The 19,861-nt window shown below is 37.1% G+C and overlaps 1 long non-coding RNA gene across 1 annotated transcript in view; it reads left to right on the plus strand.

The window, feature by feature from the left end:
• The first annotated feature begins 13,636 nt into the window (after window positions 1-13,636).
• The window catches only part of LOC141730740 (uncharacterized), a 28,277-nt gene continuing 22,052 nt past the window's right edge, over window positions 13,637-19,861 (plus strand). The window contains exon 1 of the long non-coding RNA XR_012582372.1: window positions 13,637-13,648. This is a non-coding gene — a long non-coding RNA (uncharacterized LOC141730740). The remainder of the gene's footprint in view (window positions 13,649-19,861) is intronic.

The raw sequence follows: 19,861 nt of genomic DNA on the forward strand, positions 1-19,861 counted from the left end.
TCTTTCTGCATTCCCTACTGTCACAGATTTAGTTAAAATTTGGTTTAAATAAACAGATTTGTCAATAATTTTCAAGTTAAAAATCACAATAATACAATCTACTCAAGTCAAGGGATATTGGAAGGACATGTATTTGTATCCAAATTTTCAGTGAAATTTTCCTTAGTGGTCTCATTCCCAGTTCTATTCTTTGTGTTTCCATGTGTATTTGGGAGATGAAGCATTTCATTTCCAATTTAAATTGACATAGATAATTTTATTTCTGTTCTTTTTCCTCAAGGTAAAGAATATAAAAGAGTTTGAATATCGTTTGATATTTCTATATATTTTTAGTTGTAATTAATCCTCTTCTAATAGTTCTGCTAAAAATTTAAAGGTTTTTATTTCAAACTTTTTAAAAATCAGCTTTTGCTATTGGAGGGTTGAGAAATCACTTTTTGGGAACTGGGCAAGAATATAAAGTAAAAGAGTCACTGGATCTCTTACATTCAGAAAGAGTTGCAATATTCATATTTTCTGGAATATGGTATTCAGATTTCTTTCTTTAGCATTTTTACAGGAAAGAGTCTTTGTAAATGCTTGAAAAAACTGGAGCAATTTCTTACTCAAATGCCTCCTTTTGTTTTTACACCTATGGATGGACCGGTTTTATTAGTGGGATTACAGTGCTGCTGTTAATGTGGTGGTACTGAAAGTCAAGTTTTTAACGTGCCTGTGCCAAAATATGCTTGTATTTTAAAACGGATCTTTTTAATCCTCATAGTTTTAAGGAATAATCCTTTTTTTTTCTTTAAACTTTGTCTTTTAGTCTTCCTCAGCTTCTGGTTGGGCTCCTTGGGTGCCTCCATGAACATTTTTGCCTCATTACCACACACCATCTGATTTTATTGGAGTATCAAAGAAATTTTTTTTTTCCCTTTATATCAAGATGTTTAGGTGGCAGATGTTCCTTAAATGTTGATAACTGGAAAATATGGATTCTTCATTACTTACAAGTTGTTAAGTTTCTGCAGCATGTAACTAAGTTATGTTTGATCACTGAATAGGCTGCTTCAGTGGGAACAGTGGAAAGGTTATATTATTTTTTCTCTTTATTTAGCCAACTCTTCCATTGGGAGATTATCAGGAGCACTGAAAAATAGAAAATCACGTTTTCAATTTTTTTTTTTTTAAAGAGCTTCAGGATATTTCCATCATAAAATTGTACCAATTCAGAAAATGATTACAGAAAGTTTGGAGCTGCACTTGAAACAGTACTTAGAGTAGACTGATTCTTCCTTATAGCTGATAGGAAAGATATTTTCTAAAAGAATATAAATTTGTGGAACTAAAAATAAACACTTGAGTAACATTTTATCCCAAATGTCTGTCACGTTCTTTCTGTTTCCAAAAGCATTATCAGTCATGCCTCTGGTTCTGTTAAAGAGCAGCTACAGGGATTACTTTCACTACTTAAAAAAAAATTGCTCTCTAATCAAAGATTTCATATTTTTGTGCTTTTTATAGTTAGAAGGCATAATATTTTGTTTAAAGGGACCTGCTTGTTTGATGTACTTTTCCAGAGACTGGTTTAAAATTCCTGAAGTCCTGAAAATCCCCTTGACCTCCATTGAGATTATATAAGCACCTTGTGATTGCTTGTTGGCCAATATGAGCCTCTATTCCTTCATGGATTATTTACGTTAATATGTGTCCATGGACATGTACTTATTTTTAAGATAAAATTTATTGTCAGAAAAGGAGAATCAATATGTTATTGCCATAGTCTGTAGTGTATTTAATTTGCATGTTGGCACATTTACCAAATGCTTTCAGAAACAGCACATCATATTAATAATTCTGCGAGTCACAAAGGGGATCCAGCTGAAACTGCCTCACAAAATCATACCAAAAAATCATATATTATTGAAGAGAAAAGGACTACAGCAATTTCATATTTTCTTTACATTTAATTGCTTTTTGTAGTCAGGGATTTTGCTCAATTCTAAGTTACTAAGTGCAGTATGTTAAATACAAACTTTTAATGACTATTTGTGTTTATTTGCAAGTCTGAATATGCCCTGTGGAAAAGACGTTTGACCATTGTTGTGTGCTGAAATTTAATATCTTTTGCTTTCAATCCCTTGTTTTGAACCATCAATCAAGATGGATTGAAAACACTCTGCTTTGTGTAGTACAAATTTTCCTCCCCCTTGTTTTGTTTTATGACTCTGCCATGTTATTTTTCCCTAGGACATCTTTAACCTCAAAGGAAATGCACATTATTTTTCTGAACTGCTGTTCCATTTAAGGGTGGATGAATTATAACTCATGCTAAGTTAGATGTGTATTTGACTTGCACTACAAATCTATTTATAGAATCCCAGAATCTGTGAGGCTGGAAAGCATTTCTGAGACCATGGAGTGCCCGATGCCCACCTTGTCCCCAGCCCAGAGCCCTGAGTGCCACCTCCAGCCCTTCCCGGGACACCTGCAGGGATGGGCACTGCAAAGCTCCCTGGGCAGCCCCTGCCAAGGCCTGAGCAGCCTTTCCATGGGCAAATTCCTGCTGGCGCCCACCCTGAGCCTGCCCTGGCACAGCTTAATGTGATGCCCATCCCTTCACTCTCTGTACGTGCACTGATTTAATATTTATTTTATTTTAAATATTATTAAATTATTAAATATTAATATTAATCCTGTTGTAATTTTTAATATTAGGATTTATTTTATTTTTTAATATTACTCTTTTTCTAATTTTTTTAAACCATTTGTAGTTAGTTTCTGGTTAATTTTGTGTATAAGATGCACACATAGGAATCACTTTTGTTTGCATTTCAAGGCGCACATAGAAGTCAAATTTTCTACAGGTATTTCCTCTCAAATACACTTCTGCCCAGATAGATTTGCCTGACAAAATGGTCCCCTCAGCTTCCACAGCAGGACGAGATGAGGCAGATGTCTGGGAGGAAGGAGCTCCATCCTGACCTCAGTGCTGCACCCACAGTCCTTGCAGGCAGGGGCACATCCTTGTCAAGCTGTGCTCCTGCTGGAAGGGAACATCCCTGCAAACCTCTGTTCCTGTTTGAAAGGAGCATCCCTGCTCCGTTTTGGAGAGATAAACATCTCTGCACACCCCTGTATTGTATTTGCAGGGTGCCCCATGGCAAGGAGTAATGATGAATCTGACTCCATGTTCTCAGAAGGATAATTTATTATTTTATAATACTATATTACATTAAAGAATACTATACTAAACTATACTAAAGAATACAGTCAGGATACTTACACAATGCTAAAAAGACAATAACGAAAACTCCTGACTCTCTCCAGAGTCCTGACACAGCTTGGCCCGGATTGGGCAAAGAGTGAAAACAACTCCCAGCAGAATGCAATGGAACAATCACCTGTGGGTAAACAATCTCCAAACACATTCCACATGAGCACAACACAGGAGAAGAAAATGAGATAAAGATTGTTTTACTTTTTTCTCTGAGGCTTTTCAGCTTCCCAGGGAAAAAATCCTGGGTGAAGGGATTTTTCAGAGAATGTGAGTGTGACATCCCTGTTCCTGCAGGAGGGATGAACATCCTTGCACACCCCTGCTCCTGTTTGAAGGGAAGATCCCTGCACGCTCCTGTTCCTGCTAGGAAGAGAACATCCCTACAAACCCCTGTTCCTACTTGGCTTCTCACACTGCAAGAAGTGCTCCTCAGTGTTGGGGATGCTGGGGAATGGAGAAAGGGCTTCAAATGCAAATTTATCTTCTTGATATGCAGGTAGCAGCTGTCATCCTTGGTGGCCATTTCCTGAGAGGAAAGAACATCTCTCAGTGCTGATAGAATCATGTCTTATCTACTAAGGCCACAATCAAGGGCTCCCTGACAACATTCTGCATGGCCTCAGTGATCTATCTCTGTGGGAAATCTTGCAGGTTTGGGAACAAGAGCACAGTTTAATTCAGGGATGGGAGGGGATTCTAAGATGTTGATGTCTGGGAGGGGAGCAAAGGGAACCTTTAAATTTGAGGTGTGTAGCCAAAATCCTAGCTAAATGAAAAATTTGTGGAATTTCTGTCTTGTTTATATCATGGATATTGCAGCCATCTAAAAAAATATATCTACATTAACGTATTTTTTATTCTAAATTCTTTCATTACCATGCTGAAAAAAAAGGTTTGTAAAGAGTTATTTTCAGGCTTAGAATTTCAATTTTGCATAACTTTAGATTTTTAATATTTCCTTAAAACACTTCCTTTCATGCATTCTGGGCATTGGATCCAGAATTAAGGATACATTATCTAAATTATATACTCTCTTTCCATATATAGTGCACGACTAAGTATTAACAGGATTTCTCATAGGTCACAGAAAAAGAATGAAAGCCCTGTGGAATCTGAAATGACAGCTTGTTTAAAATTTTTTAAGCCTTGAACACTTGAAAATATGATGATATAATTATGACAGTGTAATTGCTAACAGACATAACTATATTATTGTTAAAACTTGAATATATGAAATTAAATAGCTGCAAGATTTAAGATCTCAAGTTTTGCAGTGTATAATGAGTATAATGGAAGATAAAACCAGTGGAAGCCCTCAGCCAAATGGAAGAGAAATACCTAAAAATAATCCTAATGGCTTTGCTGTTCCTTCTGGTGCCAAACAAATTCGATATTTTCCTTATTTAAACAGAGTGAGACAAACTCTTTCACTTTGAGAACAGCTCATACATCCCATATTTTGCACGTGTTGTAGCACAACTGTTAAATATTAAGGTAAGCACAGCATTTAGGATTGACTTGAAAGTGTTCAGCAAGGATAAAAGCTTAGGGAACTAATTCAGGAAAAAACCATACTTATCTGAGCCAATTTTTCTAGTTTGACATTTTATGATTTACTTCTAAGCAGCTAAAAGAGCTTAAGAAACCTCTTCCTTCTGGTTCCTCTGATTTTATTTATTTATTTATTATTTTTTTATGTGCTGCTTAATCCTGCCTGAAATATGTGTAATTAATATCAAAACAACCAGTATGGGCAGTGACTATGAGAAAACTGAACATCTGAGAGGTTAGAAATGGTCATGTACTGCATGGAGCTTTTAAACACGTGCTAACATTGGTACATCACCCAAAGAATGGAAAGATATTGAGCAGTTTTCTGCAAAATAGAGCTGAGACTGTGCAGTAGTGTTGAGGATTTCCAATATTTTTTTAGCTTTAAAAATGGTCCAAGCCAATTACACACCCAAAAATAAAGAATTTCAATCTTTTTGCTATTCTCAGTTGGCTGGTACTGGCAATAAAACTAGTTAAGCTGTGCAGGAGCTTGAGCCTTGGATGAATCCCTTATGAAATTTCTAGGAACAAAACCATTTAGGTGTAGGAAAAACATCTGAAGCAGTAAATCAACAAGGAGAAATGTGCAGTTTCCTTTCTGTATTAGCTTGACACTGGAAACCTGGAGCAAGGCTTGGTGCTAAGTCCAAGCATTGAAATAAGGTGTCCCTGCCACGTCAGGGGTGGGATGGGATGAACTTTAATGTCCCTCCCACCCCAAATCCTTCTGAGATTCTAATATATAATCTGTTAAATGCATACATTCATCTCCCATAATTACTTTTTCTGTGTTCATCCTGAAGATGAGGCCTCCACTCAAAACCTCCAGTTATGGAAGCATTGTGGTGGTGGCTAGCAGACCATCCAAAAAACTTATATTAATTTTCATCCTAGAATATTGCTATTTATATTAATTTTGTCATCCTAGAATATCACTACGTGGTACCAGAGTGCTGCTTTATATAGAACCTGGCCCATTTTTTTTCCTTTTTTAAATATAAAAACTGACAGATGGAAATGTTTGTGTCACCTTTCCAAGGGAATGTGTGGTGTATGTATGTAGATGGCACAGTTCTCCAGAAGATTTGCACTGTGTTGCCTGCTCTTTTCCAGAGCTATTTCAAATATCTCAGCTAGAAATACAAGACATGCAAAGGCAACAGTTTGTGCTACTGAACACTTCAGGAATATGCTGAATTTTTGTCCTCCTAAATATAAATAAATAAAATGCCAGTTTTCTGGAATCCCATCACAGACTTCTTTGTAATTATCAGCACTTGAGATTTTTGCTAAAGCTGTACAAAGATTACATTAGCATAAAATGTTGTGTTCTTTTGATTGAATATATTATTTGAGAGAAAATATTCCACAGTACTAAAGGTAGGAATAAGAAATTATTACCTGCCAGGTGATAAATAGTACTCTATTGATGAGAAATATTTTTTTTAAATGCTAATTGCTCCGTTGAAGTTGACATTTAATCCAGTTAAAAATATGCCACAAATCCAGCTTAGAAAATTCAGTACATAAGTCATGGGGCTGCGTGAATAGTAGCAATTACTGGTTCAAATTAGTGGGTTCTCCTTTAAAATTTCCCTGCCACATCACATTTTGTCACATCATGCAGTTCTTCAGTGCACTTTGGCAGGGGCTCCTGATTGGGGAGCTGCAGGGAGATGATCAGAGCCCCACTTTGGAGCTGGTGATTGGGAAGGAACCAAACTCTGCAATGCAAATCCCACCTTTGATTGCTACACTTGCTAGCTTTTAATCCAAGACCTCTGTGCACAGAACTTCTTTCACCTTCCTTAGGGGCTCCTCATGAATTGCTCCACTTGGTTCTGAGCCTGCTGGGGTTGCTGCACAGTGGGAGTGCAGTGCTGCCTGCTTGGGGTCTGCTCCTACCACGGGGAACTGCTGGCAGGAAATAAAAATGGGTTTATCAGGCTTAGCAAAGATGAGAGCACCAAACTTCTGACAGTAACTGCGGTGTCTCTGAGTGTTCAGCTGCTTCTGAAATTGGTGATGCTGTGTCTGCAGGATTGGACCTCTGAGGAATTTTCTGGTTATCTACAAACCTGAGAAGCCTGTCTTCCTGCACAAAGCAAACAGGAATCCTTTCATTTAATCAGCTTCCTTTGCTCATCCAGAGTAGAGAACCTTTACTGGATGCAAAACAGAGGACTTAGCTGTAGTAAAGTAATTGTTTGTTCCTAAAAAAGCCCAGAAGGGAAAATATTGATAGGAAACTTCTATTCTCTCCTTTATTCAGACCAATCAAAACTCCTGTCCTTAGCTGTGGAAGTGAAGCCAGCACAGAAAGCTTCAGGGTATATCCTGTGTATGAATAATTGGTCAGAAGTGGTTAGATTTTTCCCTACTCCATATTTTCTTGGTGAATCTGCCTTTTGCAAATTCTTTAGAGAAGAGTCACTATGGAGTAATTTAATATCCTGGTTTTGTTGCTCCTCTGTTGCAGTTTTTGGGCTGGAATACAGAAATATAACCCTTTCCATAAGAGATGATTTGTGATGCTGTCTCCACTTGGATGCAGAGAATTTTGAAAAAGAAATAGGGGCCTTGTGTCTCACAAAAAAAAGTTTCTGGTGCTGGTTTTCCTAATGTTTTGCACCTCTTGAATTTCTCCACAAGACTTCTTTCTTTCATAAAGAGGATTAATTATTGGGCTTTAATCTTAATTTCTTCCACTTTCCAATCAGATGAGGAAATTGTGCCCAGCCTCTGAATTTTCACAGTGCCTTGGGTAGGCAGGGAGCTTTGTGACCATCCAGTTCCAGCTTTGTGACCTTCCCTGTCCAGCCTGGCCCTGGACACTTCCACCAGGAGCAGCCTGGGTTATTGGAAGCCCATAGCAGGGATGGAACACGATGATCCCAAAGGTCCCTTCAACCCCAAACCCTTTTGATGTTCTATTAGAAACTACTGGGCTTTTTAACTTGATCTTGAATGTGGATTGTTATTTGTGTTTTTGTTGTTTTTAATTGCAAAACCCCATCTGACTGCCTTATTGAGATAATTAGCTTTTTTTCATCCATGTTTATAAAGCAACGTTAAAAAGCAAAATACAATGATTGTAGAGAAATAAGAAGTTATAGTAGATTATGTTCCATAAAAATGGCTTGTGATTTATCCATTTACAGCAAGAGGAGTAAGGACTGTGAACTGTCTCTCAAACCTCCCTTTCTCTCCCTGCTTTTTGGGTTGGCAGTTGGGTATTTTGGTTTTTTTATTGGGCTTTTTGGTTGCAGGCTAAAGCCTCCTTATGCTGTAATATAAACACAGGTGCTTTTGGTGAGGAAGTTTAAATAAGAACACTTTGGCAAAAAAAAAAAAAAAAAAAAAAAAAAGCCAAGGAAACAAAGGCACTGCCCCCTGTGTGCTCCATAATGAGCTGCTGTCCTCATTTTTCACTTGGAGCCAATCGTTGTGGTACTGAAGTGAGCAGTGCCTCATCTATACATATATATCATTTTTCCAAAGGATGCTCTAGAGAGGATGAAGATCAATAGAAATTCATTTTTTTCTGGTAATGGAAAATATTTGAACTGTTCAGCTATCAGGCACACAAAGATGACTTCTGGGGGTATCATGCTTGTGTTTTAAGCCACTGTCCTGACAATTCCTGGAGTGTGTAAACTTAGAGCTTTTTGTGTGCCTTGACAAGTATTCTGAAGAGACCAGAGTTACTCTGAGAAGGTAGAATGATAGATGATTAGCAGAAAGGCAATTTTCCTTAAATAGACGGTGTCCTCAACATTCAAGTGTGTTCTGCTTATTGTAGAGATAACCACATTTGGAAAAATTATAGCAGTTTAAAAACAACTGCAACAAATGCTTTCTCACACACACTGTACAACAAATACTGTGATGATGCTGGGATAAAACTATATTTGAATTTATGAGGAGGACACAGAAGTGGCAAGGTATTGAGTTTGGAAGAATGATGCACCAGCCCTGAAAGAATTGGTTTTAATTACAAGATGTGCTCTGCTAGTTGCCTGCAACATCATCTCCTTAATCATAACCATTCAGAAATGGACATACTTGCACAAAGATGTTTCTATTGGGAAGACACTTTCAAATTACTCAGAAACCTCAAAGTAGAGCAGGAAAGAATAATGCCACGTTTAAGTGGAAAATGCTGACAAAATCTGAAGTACGTTGTAGTGGGGATAGGACAAGTAATTGCTGTGTTATCATTAGGAGGTTTGGACAAGGAGGAAAAGGGAGAAGAGAATAGAGACTGGAATTTGAATTCCTCTGTTAAGCTTAGTGCCTTTTAGAGGAAGAAAACAGTGCATGGCTGTTATAGGCAGTGTACGTGCACTTTTTTTATATCTTTGGGATATGTGATTTCTGTGCCAAATAGCTTGAGAGAGATGCTAATTTTATCAAAAATGTTCCATTTTGGAGTTGCATCTCATTTAAACCTGAACTCTGTTTTGTGCCTGTATCTGGTAGGGAAAGGGGGAGGGAAATTTATTCATTTTGTAAGTCATAGGAGGAGGGGCTGAGGGAGCTGGGAAGGGGCTGGAGCCCCATCAGGGGCTGAGGGAGCTGGGAAGGGGCTCAGCCTGGAGCAAAGGAGGCTCAGGGGGCCCTTGTGGCTCTGCACAACTCCCTGCCAGGGGGGCACAGCCAGGGGCCGGGCTGTGCTCCCAGGAACAGGGACAGGAGCAGAGGGAACGGCCTCAGGCTGGGCTCAGGGTGGGCACAGCAGGAATTTGCCCATGGAAAGGCTGCTCAGGCCTTGGCAGGGGCTGCCCAGGGAGCTTTGCAGTGCCCATCCCTGCAGGTGTCCCGGGAAGGGCTGGAGGTGGCACTCAGGGCTCTGGGCTGGGGACAAGGTGGGCATCGGGCACAGCTGGGACTCCATGGCCTGGCAGGGATTTTCCAACATCATTGGTTTTGTGATTCTGTTTATGTTTTTTATTATCTTACAGGTGTTGAGTATTTAAAGGAATTTTAAGTCTTAAATTGTAGTGCATTAAGTCATTAGTACATGAGGAGCTTTTTCCTTTTATTTTTTAATTTCATGGGACTTCCTCAGGATTCAAGAACTTTCTTCCCCAGATGAGTGATTATTCTGTGGGATTTTCAAACATCTAGGTCATATAGACCTTCTCTACTTCTCAGTATCAGTTTAAAAGAGAAAAATGTTTGTGACAATTTATAAGCTGTAGATTACTGAAGATGATTTACTAGTGCCTACTTCAGAAGATCATCATGCAGTAGAGAGGGTGAGTGGCAACATGTTAAAGTTCCAGTAATCTGGTTTTTATTTTTTCTCCTTCATACTTCTGGCTTGGCTGTAAGTATTTAATAATTTCAACTTAAAATTACTGACTTGGGAAAGTCCTAGTAAAAACTTTAGTAGGTGAAAGAGTTGAATATTACACAAAAATATTCTAAATGACTGGGAAATGTTTTCTGTCCAGATTTGTTGTTGTTGTTAGTTTCTTTTTTTGGTGTTTCTTTTCCTTTTTTCCCCATTTTTTTAGTTTAAATGAAGAAAAACTGTAGAATGAAGAGCATAAAGTACTCCATTGAATCCTTTTTTTTTCCTGGTTCACAATACTTAGAGTCAGGGTACCATTCTATATTAAACCCCTGAGAGATTGAAAGAAAACAAACCCAGTTCTCATATTGAACAAAAGAAGCTTTAAAAACTGCTTAAAGGAACCAAACCTGCCAAGCTTTGTTTCACTTTCCTCCATTCAAGAGGAAGGAGTTTGGCCTGAGGGCACTGAGGTCCTCATCCAAGCCAGGCTGGAGAGAATCCCTCATGGTCTAATTATCAGCAACTCTGGGTAGAGAGAGTGCTTATGGAATGCTCTTTAATGAGGGGAAACCAGGGGGATTATTTCAGGAATGGCCTCAAAACACACACATTTTCTTTGAAAATTAACACCTTTTCCTAGAGAAGCTCAGTGTATTTATTTTTCTCTTATTGCTCTATTAGAGGAATGTCATGCTTTATGAGCATTTGATAGATTTCTGTAAGTCTGAAAGGATTTTTCAGACATTTGAAGGAAATACTTGGGCTGAGAGGGGGACTTGACACAAGCACAGGAAAATAGGGGCTCAAAGTGTATTTCCTGAAAGAAGTGTTGACTTACCCTGGGCTTTAGGGTTGCATGTATGTATTTTCCTCAGTGACTCAAAGTGGATAAACCACCTTCAGGAGGACTTTCTGCAGCATTTACTAAGAAACAATACCTTTTTTTGGCAGATTAGGGCAGTTTTCATGGGATTCTGCAAAATTCTGTGGTAAGAGTCACTGCCTGGTGAGCTTTGGGAATGGACCCTAAGGAGATGGGAATATTGAGGTTCTCACCTGAATTGCAGCCTGTCTCATCCAGTGGGAATGTGCTTCACTGGGAATGTGAGGTGGGACCTAAACCAAGCAGCAAAACCTCTTGTCTAGCTGGTGTTTGCTGATTCCCCTGGCTGGAGCAGCTCAGGAATTTCACATCTCCTGGAGTTGAGAGGAAACAGAGTGTAACTTGCACCCCTAAAAAGCTTTGGCCTTGACAGGTTGGTAGAGAGGAAGAAGAGAAGAATCAGAACCACCATCCACCAAGCTGCCCTGGCTGTGAGTCTGGTTTTGAAGGGGCTGAGCTGGTGTGTAATAATTACATATCCTCTGAACAGAGAGAGACATGGTTCTCTCAGGAAGATCCTGGGAAGCTGTGTAGAAGCTGTGGGAAACTTAGAGAAAAGAATTCAAACAATTATTATCTCTCTTTCTGTGACCATTGTTTATAGATATGGTTCTCCAGAGTGTGCTGTTCTTAGGTCACCAATGGTGTGAGAGGTTTTCACTTTGAGACCAATCAGGGATCAGCTTAGTGAGTCAGACTATAAAAGTCAGAATTTTTCCTCATAAAGGAATTCTATTCTGATGGCTGGAGTATTTCATTCCATCCCTGACTCAACAGCATTACTGGTTAAATTAAATTAATCAATTAAAAACCACCAGTGTTTTTTAATTCTGTCTTCTGCTTCAGAGAGAAGTTCTAGCTAATGAAGGAATAAAGATTTAAACTGAGTTTAGGAAAGAAAATTAAAAAAGAAATCCAAATTCTAGATGATCAGAGCCTCATTCGGGTGAAGCCAGATCATTTCCCTGGACCCAGAACCTGCACACCTGCTTTGAATTCTGCAATCTGGCACTTGGGAGTTTCTTTCTGTAGATAGATTCCCTAAATACAATCTTTGAGGAAACTTTCATATCTGGAGAGGATAACCTGGAAAATATCTGGATAATTCTGAAAAATTCTTGATGCCCACATAAAAGCCAAAGAGCTTTCACTGTTTTATCAGAGTATTCACAATTAATTCAGTAGGCAATTGGAAGCTGTCAAATTTATATAAACCTTTTAATTTATTAATTTCTTCCAAAATAGACACAATTTTTATTACATTTTCTATGAGTTGTGATACACATATATATGATGTTTCAAGAGACAGAGAGACATTGCATTGATTGGTTTTAAAGCCATCACATGAGTTAAAGGAAAACAAATGTATGGAAATGAATTAGAGGTAAAAGGATTTAATTGAAGGTTTATTGAAGGTAATTGAAATTAACAAAGGATATTGATAGAGATCAGAAGTAATTAAATTAATGTGAAGAAATTGGGTTCAATTGAGATTTAGTTGAGAATTACTGAAATTGAATGAAATTCAGTGAGAGAATTGATAAGCTGTCTGCTGATTTTTAAAATTGATATTAATGATATTCTATGGTGAAAAGCTGTTCTTTAGAAAATTATATAACAAAAATATATAAATATTATTTTCTTTGTGAAAAAATGGCTATTTTACTGGCATCACAAATTTTTTGAAATATTTCAAACTATCTAAACACAAAATATAAGCTTGATAGATAAAGATTCATGAGCTGTACACAGGGAATGCAGAAATGTTCCATAATTTTCCAATTTCTGTTATAATTGCTGATGAAAGAAATGAACTATTGCTAGATAAAGAACTACCAGACTGGCAGTAATTCTCAGTTATCATCTTTTAAACAAACTAATCCATCATGGTTATGATGTGGCATTTTCCAGTGGTATTATTTGCAAAGATTATAAATTGTTTCAAAGTGACCCTAGTTTTATATGGCAAATAGGAATACAAATAAGTATTTTTTGTCATTTTAGAATACAAATACCTAGATTCTGAAAAATCTTTTTACTTGGTAACTGTGGTTCTGGAAGGGAAGAGAATTTATTGCTGCCTTATTGATGGGAACCCATCCCCAAAAATAGAGGAGATTTGGGATAGCAAAGAATAAATAAAAGAAGTGTAAAAGAAAAAATCCTTGCTGTTTCTGATTCAATGTGTTAGCTTTCTCTAGTCCCTGTGTAAGAGGTGGTAGTCCTTGGAATGATTTAATATATTAAAAAATAAAATATCTGAAAGTGGAAGCTCAGCCTCAGGCATGTGTTGCAGATGACAAGTGTCCAAGTATTTAGAGTTTTATTTTCTAGTTTCAATAGAACACAAAATTTGAAAAGCAGCAACTACAGCCATTCAACAGTTGCCTTGTTGCTGATCTTGAAGAAGATGCTTAGCCTATCTCTTAATATTGTGGCAATAAGTCTTATTTAATTTAATATAATATGTTTCTACTTCCTTTGCATTTGATAATATTGCCCCTTTCAAATATTTTCAGAAAAAGTCATTGGCAGTGCTTCCAGCAAAAGAGACGGACATCAAAAAAACCTTCAGGGGAGGCAATTGCAGAAAAGGATTCCAAATCTGCTTATATAAATTGGATTTTCCTAAGTTCTCAAAATTAAGGTAACTGTGCACATTTCAGAATGAAATACAGTTCAGATTTTCAAAAATACTCTTTGCCTTTCAGATATTTTAATGTATATATGTATATATGTATAATACATATACATAGTTATGTAAAATATCTCCAGCATAAATAAAAGCTGGAGCTTGCAGGGATTTAATTTTTTTTTTATTTAGTAGGGTTTTAATTTCCTCTGGCACCTTGGAGAATATAAAAGAGCATGTGTGGAAGTATTGCCATGTCTGTAATTCACATGTTTTAATGCAAGAAGGAAAAACATAAAAACTATTGGTTTTTTTTCCTTGTTGTTATTTATAAATTTGAAATATTTTTTAAATTTGACATTCATCAAAATTGTATTAATTTTGTAGGGGGGTTTTCCCAGTCTAACTGGTGTGCTGATTCCCTGAGCTTTTTATTTATCCTGAGGTGAGACATCATGAAAAGAGCATTAAGGAAAGGTCTGTTGGATGTCAGTCAGCAATATTCTGTAGAAACTGTTGCCTCAGTTTCTGTCAGTGAGGGGTGATTTGACTGCTTTTCTACAAGAGATTTAAATGTGAAGAGTTGTCAGGGTATCTCACCATAAAAGCTGCTGTGGTTTGGGGTTTTTAGGGCTGGTCAGGTGCCAAAAGTTTTGTCCTGTTTTGTCACAGGAGCAGAACTGCAAGTTCAGGGTTCTGCATTTCATTTCTCCTGTGAGGCCTTTCTCATTTTGGTGCATTATTTGTTTCTAGGACATCTATGAAGTTCTGGTTCCCTGAATGCAGCAGTTCTTGCCCCTACTTCAAATTCTATTTTGCTGAACAATCTTAGAAGGTCTCTATGGGCTTTGCTCCTTCTCTGTGTTGTTCAGACCACATTAGATGTGTCCTTGCTGTTTCCTTTATCAGCTTCTCTCTTTGCCACTTTTAATTCAGATATGAACCTTCAGGAAAAAAAAGAAAAAAGTGCAGTTAATTTTCTGTAGCCTGAATATGACTTTTTTAAAAAAAGAAATTAATCTGAATCCTACCGTGACTCTTTATTTATATTCTCTGCAGTGAGTCTATAATGTATAAAGATGTTTTTATGTGCTTCTCTCAATTAAAAATCATGTTGCATGTTGAAGAACACTGGGCTATTCTGAGGTAAGCATGAAGGAGTTTATATGGGTTTCTCTCAGAGAATGACTTTTGGCAATTCATCCTAATTGAACACATTGCACAAGGTCAGATACAGTGCTCAGTCCCATAGAATTATTTTTTATATTATAATAACTGTGTTTTTGTAGGAGAATTAGATTTCTACTCCAAGAATAAGGAAAGTTCTGTCCAGTGTAAGCCAAAGGAAATAGCTCACATGAAGTAATATTTATGTCATGGTATGACAAAACCCTAATGACAAAAGTCTGGCCTCTTCAAAAATGGCAGTAGTTACAATAGCACAAGTACAAATAGCTCACTTTGGCTGCCTTTCTTGTCTCATTTATTTTTTTTATGTACATGTATTTCCTGCATGGAGATGACTCTCATGGCAACCTGTGATCATGGTGCCTGTGGGTGGTGTTGCCTTTTGCAGCACCAAAGAATGACTTTTGGCAATTCATCCTAATTGAGTACATTGCACAAGGTCAGATACAATGCTCAGTCCCATAGAATTATTTTTTATATTATAATAACTGTGTTTTTGTAGGAGAATTAGATTTCTACTCCAGGAATATGGAAAGTTCTGACCAGTGTAAGTCAAGCTGAGAAAAATACCTCAGTTCACATGAAGATATTTATGTCATGGTATGACAAAACCCTAATGACAAAACTCTGGCCTCTTCAAAAATGGCAGTAGTTACAATGGCACAAGTACAAATAGCTCACTTTGGCTGCCTTTCTTTACTCATTTATTTGTTTTGTGTACAAGTGGTCCCTGCATGGAGATGAGTTTCATGGCAGCTTGTGGTCATAGTGCCTTTTGATGGTGTTGCCTTTTGCTGTTTTTCTCTCAGATGGTATATTTTAATTTTGAAAATGTCCCAGGAAATGTTGAGCTGCTTTGCTGTTGTTAGTGGTTTTGCTGGTGTAACACTTAAAAATAAACCTTGAGTGATCAACCAACTCAGGGCAGCCATGTCTCATTATAACAACCAGTCATTATTTTTCTGATTAGCAGGTCTAGTCGTGCAGTTTTACATGAAAATACCTGCATATTTACCTTTCTAAGGACATCTCTGCCATTTCCCAAGTACATCACCACTTCCTTTGAACTTTGCCACATGAAATTGCTGCACATTTTTGGAATAATTACAATTCAGCTGTGACTTGACTTTCCATTCACCGATAGAAAGTGATATTTTCTTTATTTTCTAGCAGAGCTTTACCTTAGTCTCTGCTCATGACATTATTTCTGTTCTCCTTTTAGCTGGGAAGGCTTTGAAAATAAGGAATCATTTTTAAATAATAAATAAACATATTTACACAAATCAAACTGGGGATGAGTTAGATGGGAACTGCAAACCCTGTACCTCACATTTTACACGTGTTTAGCTTGTTTAAAGGCAAGCCAAGCATTTCAATGTGAATCCAAGGACAGGCTGAGCTCTTGCTGTTGCTTTGATCAGTCATTTCTAGACATGCTGTTTCCTCTGTCATATTCAGAGATTACATTTGGAAACTTGTTTGATTCTGAAGCTCATAAATGAGTAAATGTTTGTATTTTTGGATTAACTGAACTGTGAGAATTTCATGGAGATAAGAGTGGATTTAAAGCTAGAGTTGAGAGCCAACAGCCAGCTAAAAAGTTTTGGAGTAGGCAGTTATAGAAGGCTTCTCTCAGATTTCGTGCAATTTAAATACAATTCTCAGAGAGTTACATGAGTTACACAGTTAGGGTAAACCTCAGCAAAAAATTGTTAGAGATTAATTGTCATATCTAAGCTCTATATTTTCATTTCTTTTGCATTATATAAAGCAAACCAATGATCTCCATCCTTTTAGTGGCACAGCCCCCAGTGCCCTGTGTCCATCTTTCTTTGTTGTGTGTACAGATCAGGTTATGATCAAAAGTTTTAATTCTTGCAGCAATGCACTTTATTTCTTTCTCACTTTGACTGCTTTGCTCTGTGTACTTTGAAGTTTCTTTGCATTTCCTTTCTGACAATTCCCCCCTCTTTTTGAGATACTGAATCCCCTCCTATCCCAAAATCCAGCATGTTATTTAAAGTGACTGAGTTAATATCTGTAACTTACAGCTCTGCTGAGGGCAGTTGTGTTTTCCCTTGAGTTTTTGGTTCATCCAAGCAACCAGAGATGTTCTCCAGGTGTGTCTCAGGTACCAGTAACAAATACAGCATCCACCAACACATGAACTCCTAATCTTGCAGCAGCCCTGAACTGACAGATCTCATGGCTTCAAGTTGCTCTTATTGTGCTTTGATGCTCCATCTTTATTTCCTGTCAGGATGGCTTTAAAGCATCTTTTAATGTCCCTCTTTTTCTACTCTCTGGCCCCTCTCAGCAGAAATATGTGTGATATTTTATGAACTCCTTGAAGAAAAAAACTCCATGAGCTTTTTGGTACAGGTCATGGAGAAGGAGAGTATCCCACCATCTGCTTTGGGTAAAATTTGTAAGAAATTTTAACTTTTCCTAAAAAAGTTCCTAAAAGTTCCCCAAAAAAAACTAGGATCACAATTTTCTGTAGTATTTTTGTTTTGTTTTTCTTTTTCCTTTTTTAAAATCAATATCCTCTTAAAGACCAGTCTTGTCAGAGAACAGTAGAAGATAGCACATGCATAGGTTGGTAATAGGATGAGTAATTTTTCAAACAGTGTCATATCAGTTGAAATCCAACAGTGATAAAATCATATCTAGGTGGCTGTTTCATGGTTTTTAGGACATATCAATTTCTTAATCTGTTTCTTAGAGAGAAATAATTACTGTGTAACAATCCCTTCCATCACACTGCACCCTGGCACAATTTCTGTGCGACTGAAAACCAGAGCTGGGAAGGAAAATGAAATAATTTTTCTTCCTCTTAAGCTGTTTCTGTGGGTTTTGCATCCTCACAGCAGAAGGGGAGCTGGAGCTGCTTGTAAGTAGCTGAAAACCTACAGAAATTTTTAAGAATGTAATTGGCAGTTGCAAACACCAGATTGATTTGGAACAATTCAAACCAACAAAACCTGCCATTCTGATTTTATGAAGTCTGTGTCAAAATGATTGTGATGTATTTACTCTTGTTTCATAATTCTGTTGCATCTGCTTGATTAAACATTTAAGCAATTGAAAAAGGGTAAATCATTATTGAGCCTAACAAATGTACACAGGAAAAATCAGCTGACCTTCAGCTTCAACACTTCAGCTTCTCTTGACATTTCCTTTATTTTGAGCAACTGCCCTAGCAAACACATTGCTAAGTAATTTCAAAAGCTGTTCTATATTTAGTCAGACAAAATGAAGTTAACAATGGAATGACTGCTTGGGAAATGAAGATTATTTGGGTAAGAAGAGACCAAACACACTGTATGAACATGAAGTGTATGGCTGAGCTTAACCTAGCACATGCCCACTGTATTTCATATTTTATGAAAACTTATGAGGAGATAATAATTTATTTAGTGTGCAATCCTGTAGTGGAATGTATAGAATACCCAGCAAATAAATAGTTTTATAGGCCAGTGTAGGGGGGAAAGATTATGTGGTGTCTTGTGGAATATGTGTTGCAGTTCAGCAGAACATATAGAGAAGGAATCTTTAAAAATTAATGTATCATATGGTGGTATGTTTCATACTGTAATTAACTTGATTAACCCCAAGGCAACAGGTAATTATCTGCCCTGTAAGTCAGATCAGTCAATGTCCAGATAAGTACTAAAATATTCTTGGGCATTTTTCAGAAATAGGTTGCACAGCCCATAATTTATCTTGCAAAACAGGAAAGAATGGAGCTTTTATTTTTTTTATCCCAAAGAAATATTTATTGCTGTTGCTTTGAAAAAGTAGGGATATAAAGGTAGGGATTCCATTCAAATCACTCTAGATTTAATTTTAGTTTTGGTAAAGGATAGTGAAATAATCCATGAGCATTCTGCCTGTCTTTGAAGCAATGGGTTTTATGGTGCACACCACTTTTGGAAAGGATTTTGTGGCAAGTGATTTGAAGAATTCCCCCTTAGCTCACATGCCTGAAGTTTGTAATGGACTTTATTCCCTTCCCTGTTACACTGAGCTTCCAGCTGAGCAGCTGATAGCAGAAATACTGGATTGTTCTTAGCCTAAAGGTAATCCTCAGAGTGAAGTGGCAGAATCTGAACTCCAGCAATTCAAAATTTGCAAGTTGTAGCCACCTACCTAAAACTGTGCTTGCAGAGATCAGACACATCAAACAATTAGCAGGTCAACTTAATACACAGAATAACAATAACTATTACTACATGCTAGCACTGAGACTTATGCAGATTAGAGAATTTAAATAATAAGTTTATCCCAGAGGACACTTGATAGTACAGACATTGACCTCATTAATAACCCTCATTAGATAAAATACAGATACAGAGTGAACCATGAACTAAAAATATGAAACAGGAGATGAACTTGAGCTCTCACTGTCTGCCTGGTTTTATCAGAAGTTATCACAGGCCAGTGAAACAGAGAATAGAACAAAATCCTCCATGATCTTTTAGTAATACACCCTTGGAAGCCCTAATGCCATTGACGTCAATGTCAGAAAAGTTTGGAATCTGGTGCTTGTTATCTTCCACAGGATAGCAGGTGTTCAATCAAAGTTGTTAATGTATTTTCTGTGGATCTCATATACTTTAAAAGCAAGTAATTAGAATTATCCACAGATACTTTGTAACTATGAATAATTCATTTCCTGTGCATCAATAAAATAATTATTGCATATTATCATTCTTAGCTTTCTACTTCAATAAAATTGCTCACATCATGTCACTGTCATAGTAATGTGCCTTTTTATTTTTCATATTAATGAAAATTACCAGTAGAATGAGGAAAATTGTAATAAGATTTTATGTCACCTATAAGCCTTTTCCACTGTACTGCACTGAAATTAGACAATATCTTGATTCTGGTTGATTGCAGATGGGTATTCTTGCCCACCTTAGACACTTTTAATGCTTCTGTTCTGAAATGATTGTTAAGTGTTTTAGAGCTCTTTCTTTAGCTTAACTAACTAAATTACCAACTCACTTGGTAAAATTTAGACAATTTCTTTAT

Source organism: Zonotrichia albicollis, chromosome 13 (genome assembly GCF_047830755.1).
Source record: "Zonotrichia albicollis isolate bZonAlb1 chromosome 13, bZonAlb1.hap1, whole genome shotgun sequence".
In the NCBI taxonomy this organism is placed as follows: Eukaryota; Metazoa; Chordata; class Aves; order Passeriformes; family Passerellidae; genus Zonotrichia; species Zonotrichia albicollis.